Here is a 14,949-nt window from a genome sequence, read left to right on the forward strand (position 1 = left end):
TTCGATTAAATTTCCTAGATTCACATTTAAGCAAAACATTTTACAGGATCTTGCTGACCACATTTCAGTGCGTTTACTCGCTCATTGTCCGTAACTGCTGCAAGCAAAACTGCCGTCTGATTCTTGGAAGACCGAGACGGTACATAGGCATTGCGTCAAATTGTTTGCCGCAGCCCGTGCATGGAGAGTGTGAGTGTATGTGCTTGAGTGTGTTAGCGCTGACAGGATGCTCCACTTCCTCAAGCAGGGGCCGCCAAGCTTGCTCTGAGGGGGCGTCTGACAAAGGCAAGTACAGATTTGTTCTGAGTGCAGAATTAACGACGTTTGCTGGTGTCAAACTGCCGGACCAATTCCAGTCCATTCACACGCACGGCATCCAGCCTGTCACTGTTACAAACCAAACAGTAACAGATTGAGAGTGCTGTTTTTATTCAGACTGCAGAGAAAATTACTGTTAACTACAATCAAGTTTAACAGATATTACTTTGCTGCAAAGCAACTTACCGCATCAGCCTGCAAAAAATGTCATAGATGTTGGTATTTAGCGTGTATTAAAACCTAAAACTTGTAAAAACATTCTCCCAATAATATAAAATCTGTTTATGGATTAGTTGGTGAATACTAACCAAACACATATAAGTCAGATGACCACTGATCGCTTCTTGTATCCCACTAAATCAGATTTCTTGAACTCCAATCCCAGGGTCCAGTGTCCATTAGCTTCCACATGTATCCCTGGTCAAACCCCTGAATCACTTCCTCAGAATGTAGTTAAGTTCTATCATCTTTGCTAATAACCAAATATCTGTTTCAGATTTGTTGCAGCTGAATTACGTTACTCTGCAGGACTGGAGTTTAAGAACTCTGCACTAAATAATTTAACTACCAAATCTACTGAGCAAAAGTTATTTGATTTATGTGATTTAAGCAAACTTATAGGCTTGGTTACCTAAGCAAACAAAACAATACTCTAGATAAAAATGCTGTGGAAGAGCTATTAAAAAAAATAAAGAATGATTAAGGAGACATGGTGGTGCCCAACTAAACATCCCTGAGGAATGCAGTTATAATAATGCCATTCACTATTCCTGTTTTTGATCAGTATACTTTACAAAAAAAAAAAGCTAGGACATACAATCCTGTCATGGTAAAGGGATGAAAAGTGATGACAATTCATACGTAGGCATTGTATACATGGTGCATACATAGGCACCAGCAGGGGGCCTTCCACAATTTAATTATTTGTATTTTGTTCATAGAAATAAAAAAAAATCGGGATTCTGTCAAATACAAAATTAATCATATTGTATATTTCAAAGATTGTTTTTAGCAGTGAAAATATAAAAATGTAATGTTACCCCTCCCCGACCAAAAAACACACATCCGTTTTTGCCCTGAACCCCCGTGGATCTGCATGAAGTGGTTCATTCCTGGTTGGAGCGCTTCATGGTGACGCTGTTCAGCTGCAGTCAGTAGAAGCTGCATCTGAATACAGCTGCCACGAAATGACTGAGCCAGTTATTATGCTGCTGGGAAAAGTTATAAAATCGGATTTTCAAAACCAAAATAGAGAGAGGGAGAGAGAGAAAAAGGCAAGAGTGTTAATTTATAACCCAGTTTTTGTCCGAGAGGTGGGTAGACTGTGTGAGATTATCAACCATTTAGCATAATTAGCTTAGCTACAGACTACTGTTTGCCTCCATTTCACTAGCATTTAATGAATTAAGGAAAGAAATTACCAACATATTCATATATTTAACTTGTTCACTGTGCCTTTTACCACTTAACAAAAGTGGTAAAAGGCAGTCAGCAGCAGCTCTAACCCTCGTCCCTCCTGACTCGTCCTCTCCTAAGTAAAATTAAAGTTGCAGTAAAACTTTTTTATAATTTTTTTTCACATATTTTTTAAAACTGTCATTGTGTTGTGACAGTATAGTATGAGAGGTAATCTGTGAAACATCTATTTCCTCTGCCTTCTCCCAGTGCTAGAAACAATCAGTCAGTGTCAGGAGAGTTTTAATGCTGTCAGTCACAATCTCATGTAGTGCTGCTCACCCTTCCCCCCCCTTGATTTGTGCCGTGCTACAGCTAGCATAGTACAGAGCTTTATGGGTCTATTTTGCAGATAATTTTTTTTACCTAATGCATCTTTTGCGACCACAGAAGCTTGGTTCAGTTTTTTGTTTGTAGTTTTTGACAATTATATAGAACAAAACAAATGAATTAATTTAATAAAAAACTGTAAAGTAATATTTCAGCAAACAGTAGTGTAAACATTTTTATATCTGAGGCATAATCAGAGAAAAATATATATCTTTTATCTAATATACAAAACATGTTTTAAAAGGTGTTACTTTTGTCTTTTTGTATTAAATATGCTTTCCAACATTCTGTCTCTTTTTGAGCTTTGATTTAGAAATTTGGAGAGTTGCTGTATTTTTAAAATACTGAATTTTAATGGAGCCAAAAGTAACTTTGTTCTAACATCAAATCAGCTGATTTCGGTAAACAAGCCAAAAATTATTCATACACTTATTAGATTTAGGGTATTGCTTTGAATTTACCTATATTAATATATTGGGCTGACCCATTGCATAAGTTTTGACATGAATCTGATAGAGAATCTGTGGAAGGAGCTAAACATTAGGGTGATGGCAAGGAGATCTTTTAACCAGAAAGTTAATCTCCTAACATTTATGATCAAAATGAATTTGGAACTAACCGGGGTGCCATGGCGACACCCAGAGATTTAAACCTGCCAGGAGTAAAGATATTTTGGGGACTCTGTTGTTTCTAGAAAACATTAACTATTAGGGAGTTTTTTGTTTGTTTCTGAACATTGATTGGACCCAAATATCAAATTTTGACATCGGAAAACATATTTTCTTGCTTTTGTCTTCGGTGCGCCACCCTAAGACTTGAAGGAGTCCCCAACTTTCTGGTGGATATTTAAAGAAGACATTTAAAAGTTTTAGTCAGCAGATGGAGCCACAGGGTTGGGGGTCACTAAAGTCCCACCTCACAGTCTGTGAGCACAGAAGTGCCGTGTAGTTCGGTCTCTCAGCGCACCGTTCGGGGCCCATATGTGCGCGCAGGGGAAAACAATAGTCTTTAAAGTCCTGTGTGTGAAGTCGAGGCTATTTTTGGTGGGGCCCGCCTCGCCTGCTATTTCTGTCAGCGGGAGAGCGCTGCGAAGGGGAGGGGAAGAGAAAAGGAAGGGAGGGAGCAGCCCTGGAGGGGCCGGACTTTCTTCTCCGCAACTTGTCTCAGTTAAGTCCCCCTTTCAGTTCCTCTTATGCTGCCGACTCCACCGACACCAGCTGATCTCTCCATCACTTCGCCTTAGATTCCTAACGCTTCCCCCGGATGTAAACGGTTTGCGTTTCGGCTCTACAACTGACTCATTATTTGTACAGGATTATTTCCATAGTGTGTGGACTTCCATCAAGTGCCTTGTGTCTGCTTTCTTACGCACAAGGTAGGAGGCAACTCTGGTTTAACGCTCTGGTGAGAGCTGTGTTTTTAGAGTGTCTCAGGTCTGCTGCTGTGCCTGTAAAAGTAGATGAGGTTTTGTCGCTGCCGCCGCTATTTTATTTATCTATTTTTTGCTTAGTTTTTACTGTTTATGAGCGCACGGCGAAGCGCAACGATTTCCACTAATCAGCTGTTTTTTTTCTGAGCTCTCAACCCTCTCAAGGTAATGCAACATGTTGCTTTTGGTTCAACTTCGTACACAGGTCACTCTATCCCTTTATTACGGTAAGATTCCCAATGAGGGATGATGCAAATAGCAGAGTTTAAACAGCGACAGGAAAAAGGGTACTTTTACGCAAACGTGCCTTTGAGACAGCATAAATCACAGAGGATATGCTAGAACTTTTGCTTTCCTTTATGTATAAAAAAAAAATTAAATAAACTTCGAACGTAGCTATTTGCCTTTACATCATTAACTTAAGTCTTTTTTCGGTTTGAAGTTTGTTTCAGTCAGTTTAGAACCTGCAGCAACTCGTCCAACAGGAAGGATCTTAGCGTTTCAGAGATGCAGGTGCAGTGTGCGCTCATTTTATTGGATCCGTATGTGGTTTTCATTAAGATCTGGGCCAAATATCAGAACTGTGCATCGCAAGAGCAGCTCACTGTGCCCAGCTGCACATACCGTACCATTATAGAATCTGCTACTGTGCAAAACAAACCTTAGATCACTTGTAGTTGTGGAGTAACAATACGTTCAGCGCAGGAGACCAGAAGTTACACCATACCGTTCTGTAATGCTACAAAAACATAATTGAAAATTATCTTTGTGTGTTTGTCTCTGTGTTTTTAGAAATATAATAAAAGTTTCATAAATTACTGTGTTGAAATTTCCATTTACTAAAATGAGGTTTGATCAATCTTAGTATTTTAGATTCTGAGCAACATTTTGTTAGCCTGGCCGTTGCCTTCCTGCACTATTCCACTTGATTCATATCTCATTTACAGCACAGTCTGGGTTTTCTTCCATTCACTTTGATTTCCTTAAGTAGAATTTCTACTGGGCGAATCATCAAACAGAAGAAGTTGTGAATGATGACGTCGAATATCTGCGCTGTTTTAGAATATTAGTCTGCCTGTAGCAGCGGAGGAGGTGAACAAAGCCATTCAGTCCGCGTTGGTCACACTGCAAAATATTGAATTAATATTAACAGCCACCTTTTCCAGATCGAACTTCTCTCTTTGAAAAGGGGTATAGCTGTTTACAGTACAGGCAGAATCCGGTAAGCTGCATAACTTTGAACTGGCTAATTAGATAAGTCATGAACAGACGCTAGCCATTCAGTAACATTTAAAATGTCAACACAGACCATGCATCCAGAAAACAGTTGCTTCTGGATAGCCCAGAGGTCAGACCTTCTGAACAATGTGATGTAGAACACGGTCTGGTTTTTACCAGGCTAACAGTTTATCAAATGTAGTCCAGATTGGCCCAGGCTAATACTGTGAAATCCTGCATGATAACATTGAGAAAAAAATACCACACTTTTATTTTATTAAACATATTAACACACCAAAACATCAGAGCAACACAAGTGTTTTGAAATAAGACACAATAAATAGCAATTATTCCTATATATTGAGTTTTACAATTTCTTGTCCATAAAATGCATTTATTATTATTTTGAGACATAAAGTAAAAATACAGAAAAAAATCAGCCCCTATAGTTTTGCTGTGCTTGTTTGAAAAGAATATTGTAACTTTTTGTTGTTTTACTCTTCATACAAGCAATCTTTTGTTTGCTAACAGTCAGGCGATTTGCTCAGATACATCCTGCTGAACAGACAACAGTGTTACTTTTACTGAGAGGGTGGATATCATCACTGTCCATGCTTTTGGCTACAGAAATACACATGTTGCTGTTTTTTCCTTCTTAGAAAGAGAAAGTCTAGTCTCATTTTAGCCAGCTAATCAACAAGTGAGGGGCTCTTTCTTCACTCTGGCACTTTCTCTCGTTTTAATGAAAAATACTTTTAACCATGATAGCTCTGGAGGACAGAAAATTTTGGCGGTTTGGAAACCATCTCAAGCCAAGTGTTGACTTATTAAATATCTAAATTAGCCACTTAGTTTTGTGGCGACAGAAAGCTATAAAGCCAATGCTAACTTTAGTCTCTAAGAGTTCAACAATTCAAAAATTACAGAGGTTTCCTTCTTCCTCTCGTGAGCAAGCTTTGTTTGTCTGCCGGGTAAGAAGTGTTTAGTATTGAATTTTGTCAAAACATCTACTCAAGAACTGCTTACTTTCATTCTACATGTGAAAGCCAACAAGTCACACTTGGGGCTCATAGTGATTGCTTTTGACAAAGCTGCACAATAAAAGCAACTAGATGTTGCTTAGAAAGACAAATTTCACTTTGAGAAATATTGGGGTGTTGCCAGATACACGGTCATGTTTTGTCAGACTTTCTTGGCTTTTAACGAGTTGAAGGAAGGATGCTGCTGTTCTCGCACTTTATTTCTCTTTTTTTATTTTCAGATGGATTCAGGCCCTATGGGAAGACCACAGAAGCAAACAAGACACCATAGTTCACCACAGTGACAGGTTGGACTTTTAACTTTTAAAGGACAATGTACTAAATGCAGACTCTAACCCAGTGTTTCTCAATTCCGGTCCTCACACCCCCCTGCCCTACATGTTTTAGGTGTTTCCCTTCTGCCACACACCTGGATTGTATCTGTGGGTGATTAACAGCCTTCTGCAGTATGGTTATGCAATCATTTGAATCAGCTGTTCTGGAATACAGACACATCTAAAACATGCAGAGCAGGGGGGCTAACCCAGTGTTTCCCAACCCTGGTCCTCAAGGCACACTGTCCTACAGTCATGGCCAAAAGTTTTGAGAATGATTCAAATGTTAATATTTACAAAGTCTACTGCTTCAGTTTTTATAATGGCAATTTGCATATACTCCAGAATGTTATAAAGAGTGATCAGCTTAACATCAATTAATTGCAAAGTCAATATTTGCCCAGAAAATGAACTTTATCCCGCAAAACACATTTCAACTTCATTGCAGCCTTAAAAGGACCAGCTAACATCGTTTCAGTGATTGCTCCATTAACACAGGTGTGGGTGTTGATGAGGACAGGGCTGGAGATCAATCTATCATGATTAAGTAAGAATGACACCACTGGACACTTTAAAAAGAGGCTGGTGCTTGGCATCATTGTTTCTCTTCTGTGAACCATGGTTATCTCTAAAGAAACATGTGCAGTCATCATTACAAAAATGGCCTAACAGGGAAGAGTATCACAGCTAGAAAGATTGCACCTCAGTTAACAATCATCAAGAACTTCAAGGTTCCATTGTTGCTAAAAAGGCTCCAGGGCGCCCAAGAAAGACCAGCAAGCGCCAGGACCGTCTCTTAAAAGTGTTTCAGCTGCGGGATCGGGCTACCAGCAGTGCAGAGCTTGCTCAGGAATGGCAGCAGGCAGGTGTGAGTGCATCTGCACGCACTGTGAGGCGGAGACTCTTGGAGCAAGGCCTGGTCTCAAGGAGGGCAGCAAAGAAGCCACTTCTCTCCAGGAAAAACATCAGGGACAGACTGATATTCTGCAAAAGGTACAGGGAGTGGACTGCTGAGGATTGGGGTAAAGTCATTTTCTCTGATGAATCCCCTTTCCGATTGTTTGGGACATCTGGAAAACAGCTTGGTTGGAGAAGACGAGGTGAGCGCTACCACCAGTCTTGTCTCCTGCCAACTGTAAAGCATCCTGAAACCATTCATGTGTGGGGTTGCTTTTCAGCCAAGGGAGTCGGCTCTCTCACAGTCTTGCCTAAAAACACAGCCATGAATAAAAAATGGTACCAGAATGTCCTCCAAGAACAACTTCTCCCAACCGTCCAAGAGCAGTTTGGTTATGAACAATGCCTTTTCCAGCATGATGGAGCACCTTGCCGTAAAGCAAAGGTGATAACCAACTGGCTCAGGGAACAAAACAGAGATTTTGGATCCATGGCCTGGAAACTCCCCAGATCTTAATCCCATTGAAAACTTGTGGTCAATCATCAAGAGACGGGTGGACAAACAAAAATCTAGGAATTCTGACAAAATGCAAGCATTGATTGTGCAAGAATGGACTGCTATCAGTCAGGATTTGGTCCAGAAGTTGATTGAGAGCATGCCAGGGAGAATTGCAGAGGTCCTGAAGAAGAGAGGTCAACACTGCAAATATTGACTTGCTGCATTAACTCATTCTGTCAATAAAAGCTTTTGTTACTCATAATATGATTGCAATTGTATTTCTGTATGTGATGAAAACATCTGACATACATGAAAACCAGAGGGCAGCAGATCATGTGAAAATATATTTGTGTCATTCTCAAAACTTTTGGCCACGACTGTACATATTTTAGAGGTTTCCTTGCTTTAATGTGCCTGATTCAGCTGATTGCAGTTCAACAAACGCCTGTTAATCAGTCATCGATTGAAATCAGCTGGGATGAAGGAAGGAAATACCTAAAACATGCAGGGCAGTGTGCCTTGAGGACCAGGGTTGGGAAACACTGCTCTAACCTATCAAGTAGTTGTGTTGCGGAGTGGTAAAATTCTCCATAAGCCAATGAAAGGTAGGCCACAGCCCTCAGCGGTGGAACCTTAATGTGGAAAAATGCTGCCAGTCTGCAGTCAGGCCCTAGGAACAACATCTTGTCATCTTTAACAGTGTTTTTATTTTGAGGCATGTACACAAGCATTACATCGTTTTGGTGACAGCAGTTTTTCCAACATGATCTAAGCTTCGTGCTTCTGTAAGTAGTGCTGTAAAAAGCACAGAACAGGTGTTGGCCTAGTTGGAAAGATGCAGTTTGCTAAGTAGGATCTTCTGTCGTTTTGGTTGATGTGTGGGTTTTTTCCACAGGTCATGATGTTCAGGTCTGAGACACTTAAAAACGTAGGTGTGAAAGTTATATATAAGATGTGATCAAAGCTGCATTTAGTTTAAAAGGTTGAGTTTTAATTGTTTCGGTGGACATGTGCAATACATCTTTACAATTTTTAAGTTTCTTTTCCAGGTTTTCTTACTTCAGATTTATTATTGTGTTAAGTTGTCTGTGCACAAATAAATCCTGAAAATGTCCCTGTGTACCTTAGATAAAGCACAAGACCAACCCTAACCTTCACCACCAGAAAACACCCACAAAAACAAATGACCCCTTAGTCAGGGGGAACTTTGATCTGAGAATTACATTTAAGATAGTTTCACTGTCTTTTAATTTTAAAGTTGGGTAAACATGCTATTGATATGCTAAGTGATAAGCTAATTACCATGTGCATTAAAAACTGTATTGTTTTTCTTTGTATTTTAGTCATTTAAACAATAAAGAACACTTTCAGTCGCAAGGTTTAATAGGATACAAAAATGTAAATAAATTATCACTTCAGCTCTTACCTTGTTTTAAACACATAGCAGTCATATTGGATTTTGAGTCTAGGGTTGGAGAGAAATTTAGTTTTAAAATTGTAACTTGTAAATGTAAAATTCTGTGTAAAATGAAACACAGAATTGATCTCTTCAAATAGACATCTAGCACCAATGGACCAAACACCCTAAAGAAAAAAGGTTCAAATCCTGTTGTACCACTGTTTCCAAATGTCAGTACGGTGGCACTTAGAAACTTTGGTGTTTCCTAAAATTGTCTTACTTCGAAAAAGATTATGAGCCATTTTCCTACAGGATTTCATACAAAGCTGTTCCCCTTTTTAGCTTCTGGATGTTAGACATTGAACAATTCAGGACTTCCCACTGGTATGACACGTGGTGTGATATTTCTTATCTCAAGAGACACCCAGTTCTACAACAGAATATAATACAAAGATGATAACCATCAAATTTTCCATGTCAGCAGCTCCTCTGTTTCCCCATGGCAAATATTTCCTCCATGCTTCCTCCTCGGACTCAGGGATTCTAGAGGCAGCGCAGCAACTCGGAATGCAGTTGACTTCACTTTTTTTCACTTCACCTCGGATCAGCGGATCAAAAATTTGATCCAACGCTCCACCCATGAAGAAACGAGTCACCCGGTTATTTCTTTGTGTCCCTGCCTTTTACTTTAGATTAGTTTTCTTTTCTGTGAAGCACGCCTGTGTGATCACACTGTGTAGGATTACAATACATGTTCCTGAATTGAAGCTGGCTCTCACTGTGCCAGGCTCCGCTGACTGTACTCTCCCCTAGGACGATGTCTTGTGTGTGTGTGTGTGTGTGTGTGTGTGTGTGTGGGTGTGTGTGTGTGTGTGTGTGTGTGTGTGTGTTTCTGTGGAAAAACCCGGTGAGGTCATGGCTGTGGCTGTAGAGTTTGGTTACATGTATGTTGTCCATCCAGGGCAACGGACACAGGGACCTTTTTGCCTTTGTCTTGTTTTTTAAAATATTTATTTCTCTTTTCTACGTTAACAAAAACGCACAGTCACATCTACCTGTGAGGTTTTAGACGCTTGTGGCTGTAAGCAGTTGAATGTGGAAGCAGTGTGATTCTAGACGTGTTAAACATTAGAAAATACCATTTTACTAATTGCGAAAGCTTAGAGAACTGTTCTAATCTTACAGACTTCATCCAAATACTTTCAGATTACCAGGAGAACATCCCGTTTGTACCACAATGTCTTAGTTCTTCTGAAGGAACGCTGATCTTTATTTTTTCCATGCCTGAAAAAGAAGCAAAGGTCTGTTTAGTTGATGCAAAGCTTTTCAGATGCCTTTGCTAAAACTTAAGTTGGATTTTAAAATGCTATAGTCCGTTTCCTTTTTCCTGTTTTAGAAACATGCTGTGCTATTTCATGAATTTGAATATTATTGAAGAGTGAAATAAAATGTTTAGTTCATTTGTTTCAATAACCCAGTTCAAGTTTTTGTTTATGATGATTTTATGTTTGCTGCCAATGAAAGCCAACATTTAGAACTAGAATAATTACATTGGAATAAATGCACTTAATACAATGAGTAGAATATTACAGCAATAAAAAAAGAATTTTTAATCAAGGAATATGGGCCTAATAAAAAGTATGCTTAATACCTGTTTAAAGGTTTTTATTTCCAAAATGTACTTTTAATTCACCAAACGAGCCTCATCTGAGTGCATATTTTAATTTAATGAGTCTGACTGAAGACACATGTGTTATGCATGTATTTCACATTAAGTGTTACATTAAGGAAAGTTAGTCTGCATTGCCTTTAGCATCCTTTCAGTAAGACAGCAGATTTGCAAATTGTTATTTTGTAGTTGTAGCTCTGTGTCTGTGAACTCCACAGTTGGGATTGATTATTAAAATTTCAATTTTCTGAACAACATAGTTTGTTCACTATGCCATTTAGTCTTGTAAATTTTGTGCCAAGGCAGACCTTTTAAATATATTTGTAACATACCGATGGGGAAAAATCCCTAAAATCTTTAATATAACCTCTCCACAGCAAAATACAAAATAATCTTGAACTCTTTGTTTTATCTATTTTTTTCTTTCCTTTTGGTTCACAAAACTAGAGTATGAAAAGCTTCTGATTGTAATAGCTGCAGTTGAGATCACGTATCTTCTTCCTGGTTGTGGTTTCGAAATACTTTGGTCAGCTGATGGTGCTTGTTCCTGCTGCATTGTAGAGCCAAAGGAGGAAGAGTTATTTACAGGCCTTACACTGCAATCATGAAAAAGAAAGAAAAAGAATGATTAAAGATGTCAGAAAAGGTTATTTAAAGATTTTGTACAAAGTAGGGTACTTCCAGTCTTTTTAGTTGGTCAGTCATCATCCTTAACTACATAGTTTCAAAATATTCTAAACAACATTTTTAGGAAAGCCAATATGATTTCCAATTAGCTGTTTACTGACAGTACACTTTTTTTTTTTTTTTTTAGTTGAAGACCGTCTGTGTTTTCAACATGGTCCATGGACCCTGTAACCTACAGTTGTAGAAGTCAGATCCTGAATAACTATAACTCTGAATTTAGCACATTCTTGAAGGTGCAATGAAAGTTTTAAATAGCTAAATCACCTTCAACCGACGGGGTTTCAGTCCGATTCTCCAAACACAGAGCGATCTGAACACTTTCTCCCTCCAGTTTATGGTAACCCATAAAGACTTCACGAAACCCTTCACAAAATATACTAATCATCCCTTTAAATAGAAAATAAAAAGCTTGGTGATAACAAAAGAAAGTTCTGTTAATTTTTTTTCATTCTGTGTTCTTTTAAAACGTACGGTACACATTTTTTTGGGGGGCGGGGTGGGTACTTAGTAGGATAACGTTATTAATTTGTAGTAGTTTCCGCCCAAAATTTGATTGGCTTTATCGTCCTGATTTAACGGCCACATCAGCTTCTGCAGAGGCATTAAAGTAATATTTAACCATGGGGACTCTTAAAGCTAAGCTGCAGTGCACAGTCAAGCTGCGCCACAGTTGTGGTAGTAATGCTAGTAATAGTAGATGGCGTTGAAGAGGGGGGTGGCTATTTTTGCCCTGCTGAACAAATGGCTCAATTGTCCTGCCTCTAGGTGCATGAAATCACTTGATATGTCAGGGGTAATGTTATATAATACTCTCAGTGGGGCCCCACAGGACTGTGTATGTGTGTGCGTGTGTGTGTGTGTGTGTGCACGTGCGTGCGTGTGTATGGAGTCATCTAATAGTTTTATTTCTCTTTGGTGTGTGTGTGTGTGTGTATGGCGTGAACATATTAGCTGTATTGTGGTGTAAGTGGGATAAGGAGACTAAGTGCATGCGGTGTGACCTGAGGTAACCCTGTCTGTAAGATTTTATTAGTGTGTCAAATCAATTTATGTGGCATTAACCTTTGAGCTGACGGCTTCTTGCTGTTTTCAGCTGGGAATCTGTTCTGTTACTGGCCTCCACCCACCGTCTGGATCCCCCTCAACACGTCCTGCCGCCCCCTTCCCCTTTTGTCTTTCTCTGCCTTTTTCACAAGCACATGCATGTTGACACACTGATCCATTTGAAATTCACTCAAGTCGATGGGATTATTTTTGTCAAGGATTTATTCTTGTGGCATTTGGTGTTGCTGAGAGTTGTGGGTGGTGGGGGGAATAACCTTTTAATTTCCACCTCAGTCCCACCCTTCTTCTTTGGATAAAAAAAATTTTTTTTTAGCTTTAAGAAATTGTTCTTTAAATGACATTGGGGAATAAACCCAGTCTTGTAAATTGAGTACAATAGCAACTGATGCCTATTATTCAGTCACTGTTCTATGTTTTTACTCACTTTTGCATGCTAGGAATGTTTCTCATCTTGTTCACAGATGAGACAAAAATCCGTTACCTGACTCCGTAGAGACCCGTGCTGCTCACATACCAGTCTGGCCTTAGTCACAAGTTTTCCAAAGCAGAGCTCTCATTGTATCCTGATATTGTCTAGCCTAAAGCGGATGACTGAGTAATGATTCAGCTCACATTCACTCCAGATCAGCATGGTGGCTGACACTGACCTCGGATCGGATGGCTTGCTGTGGGCTCGGATGTAACAGGATCTCCTTTCATCCGGCCAGACTCTTGAATTTGCATGTGACTGCGAGTGTGTGCATATGAGTGATGGATTGTCTCAAGTCAGGCTTTCAGCTTCAGGCTCGATCGGATAACTGCAACACAATTCATGTTTATTTACTGGGACTTCTGAATGTGGGACATTATGTTAGTGCTAGTGCCAGTGATGGAGCATTATTTGTTAAGCTCTTTCATTCTGATTGTGCAGAAATATATACATTACAGAAATACCTGGCCCATTTTTAATGTCTGGCTTCTCTTTGCTGTGTGACTAACGACGTGTTCATCTTTGAGAGCAACATTTAAACAGTGGCAACGTGTAAAAAATATGACTTAAAAATAAGGTATTTTGTTATGGGAAATTTCTGCTTCTTTCATCAGCATGTCTTTTTTTGCTCTTTGCTTTGAGATTCGGGTCATCTCTGGACATTTTAAAGTCAATGCCAGTTTCCTATTAATCTGCTATTACAGCTCATGTTTTATAGTGTTCCAAATAAATGACTAATTTAAACTAAAAATGTCTAATTAGATAACCTAATATTTGCTCTAAGTGATATCAACAGAGCCTGCGACAGACTGGCGACCTGTCCAGGGTGACCCCGACTCTCACCCGGAACGTTAGGAGGGTTGCTGGAGATGGGCACCAGCAACCCTCCCGACCCCACTAAGGGACAAGGTGTATAGAAAATGGATGGATGGATGGATATCAACAGAGTTGTGTTTTCTTCCTCCTTCTCTTCCTGACAACCAACATCATACAGACATCATGAGAACATTCTGTATTTCTTCTTCTTCAACCTTAAACATCATAGAAGCTGAACTGCAAGATGAACTACTCTTGCTACCAGCATCAAAGTACCTTCATTGTGTTGATAGTAATTATTTGCAGTAATTCAGTCATTTTGTGATCCTCCTTTGAGACAAAGTTTTATGACTTTGCTCCACATTACATCTTAAGGACCCTTTTGGGAGTATGACACAATAAGAAACATGGAGTAGATAATCACTGCACGTCAACTTATACACTTTTACAAGGGGTTTAATGGTGTAATCTTTATGTCATATTTTTCTCTCTGAATGTTGCCTCTTAGGGTTCATTTAGTTGCTTTAACTTCAACTCAAGACATTTTGTGTGTATCAAGTGTTGGTTTGTTTTTAAGCCCTTGAACTAATTTTATACACATATCTTTCCCCAGTAGTGCAATTTCCCAGTCCTTTAAAACAAATACTGAATTGGTATGCATATAATGTGGATTCAGCAAAACAGAAGACTTTTTTTGTCTCTTCTTTTTCTCGTTTTTTGGTCGTGCCGTGCATGTGCCTGTGTCTGTATTCATCCCTGAGCAGAGTACAAATTATGTGCAGGAATGCTAATGTCTTCTTCCTTTGTTGTCCTGGCAGACTGTTGAGTGTGACTGTGCATATTCAAGAGCCTTTTATTTTCCTGGAACACGTTAACCTTTACCAAGAAAAGGATATAGATTAAAAAAAGAAACAAAAAATAGCTAAAATGGAAAAGAAGGTAAAAAAAGTTAGAGCCACATAGTTACAGCTTCTTTATTCGTTTCAGTCATAAAGAGTTGTAAAAAGCACAAATCTCACAAGAGCGTAAGTAAGACACGTAACCCAATGTCAAAGTTTGTCAACAAAATCCCACTTCCCACATCCGAGCGCTCCAGCTCACAATTGTTTTGTAATAGCGCCAGGAACCAAACCTGTTCCGGTGTGGCAGGTGGCCAACTCAACATGTTGCACTCACACCAAAATATCTGAGTGAAAAGGTCATGCATTCAATATTGTGTCCTAAAATCTTTCTTCTCATTTGGAGAGCAGAGACGTCCATCTCACATTGTATTTCTGTGCAGACAGATCTGGTGGTTTTGCTTATTTGTTTGAAACTTTTACTGTACCATGACTCAACACACCA

General features: G+C 39.3%; 1 protein-coding gene across 4 annotated transcripts in view; it reads left to right on the forward strand.

Annotated features, from left to right (window-relative positions):
• Positions 1 to 14,949, forward strand: part of hdac7a (histone deacetylase 7a) — a 95,212-nt gene that overhangs the window by 24,075 nt on the left and 56,188 nt on the right. Inside the window, exons 1-2 of one of the 4 annotated variants that reach the window (XM_081608586.1) lie at positions 2,896 to 3,478; positions 6,012 to 6,077. The exons of 1 other annotated variant lie outside the window; for it this stretch is intronic. The gene's annotated coding sequence lies outside the window, so the exon portion shown is untranslated. Of the gene's footprint in view, positions 1 to 2,895; positions 3,479 to 6,011; positions 6,078 to 14,949 lie in introns of those variants that run through there. 2 more of the 4 variants (XM_081608589.1, XM_081608587.1) reach the window with 2 other exon arrangements.

Source organism: Poecilia reticulata, chromosome 7 (genome assembly GCF_904066995.2).
Source record: "Poecilia reticulata chromosome 7, P_reticulata-male-v2, whole genome shotgun sequence".
Taxonomy (NCBI): Eukaryota; Metazoa; Chordata; class Actinopteri; order Cyprinodontiformes; family Poeciliidae; genus Poecilia; species Poecilia reticulata.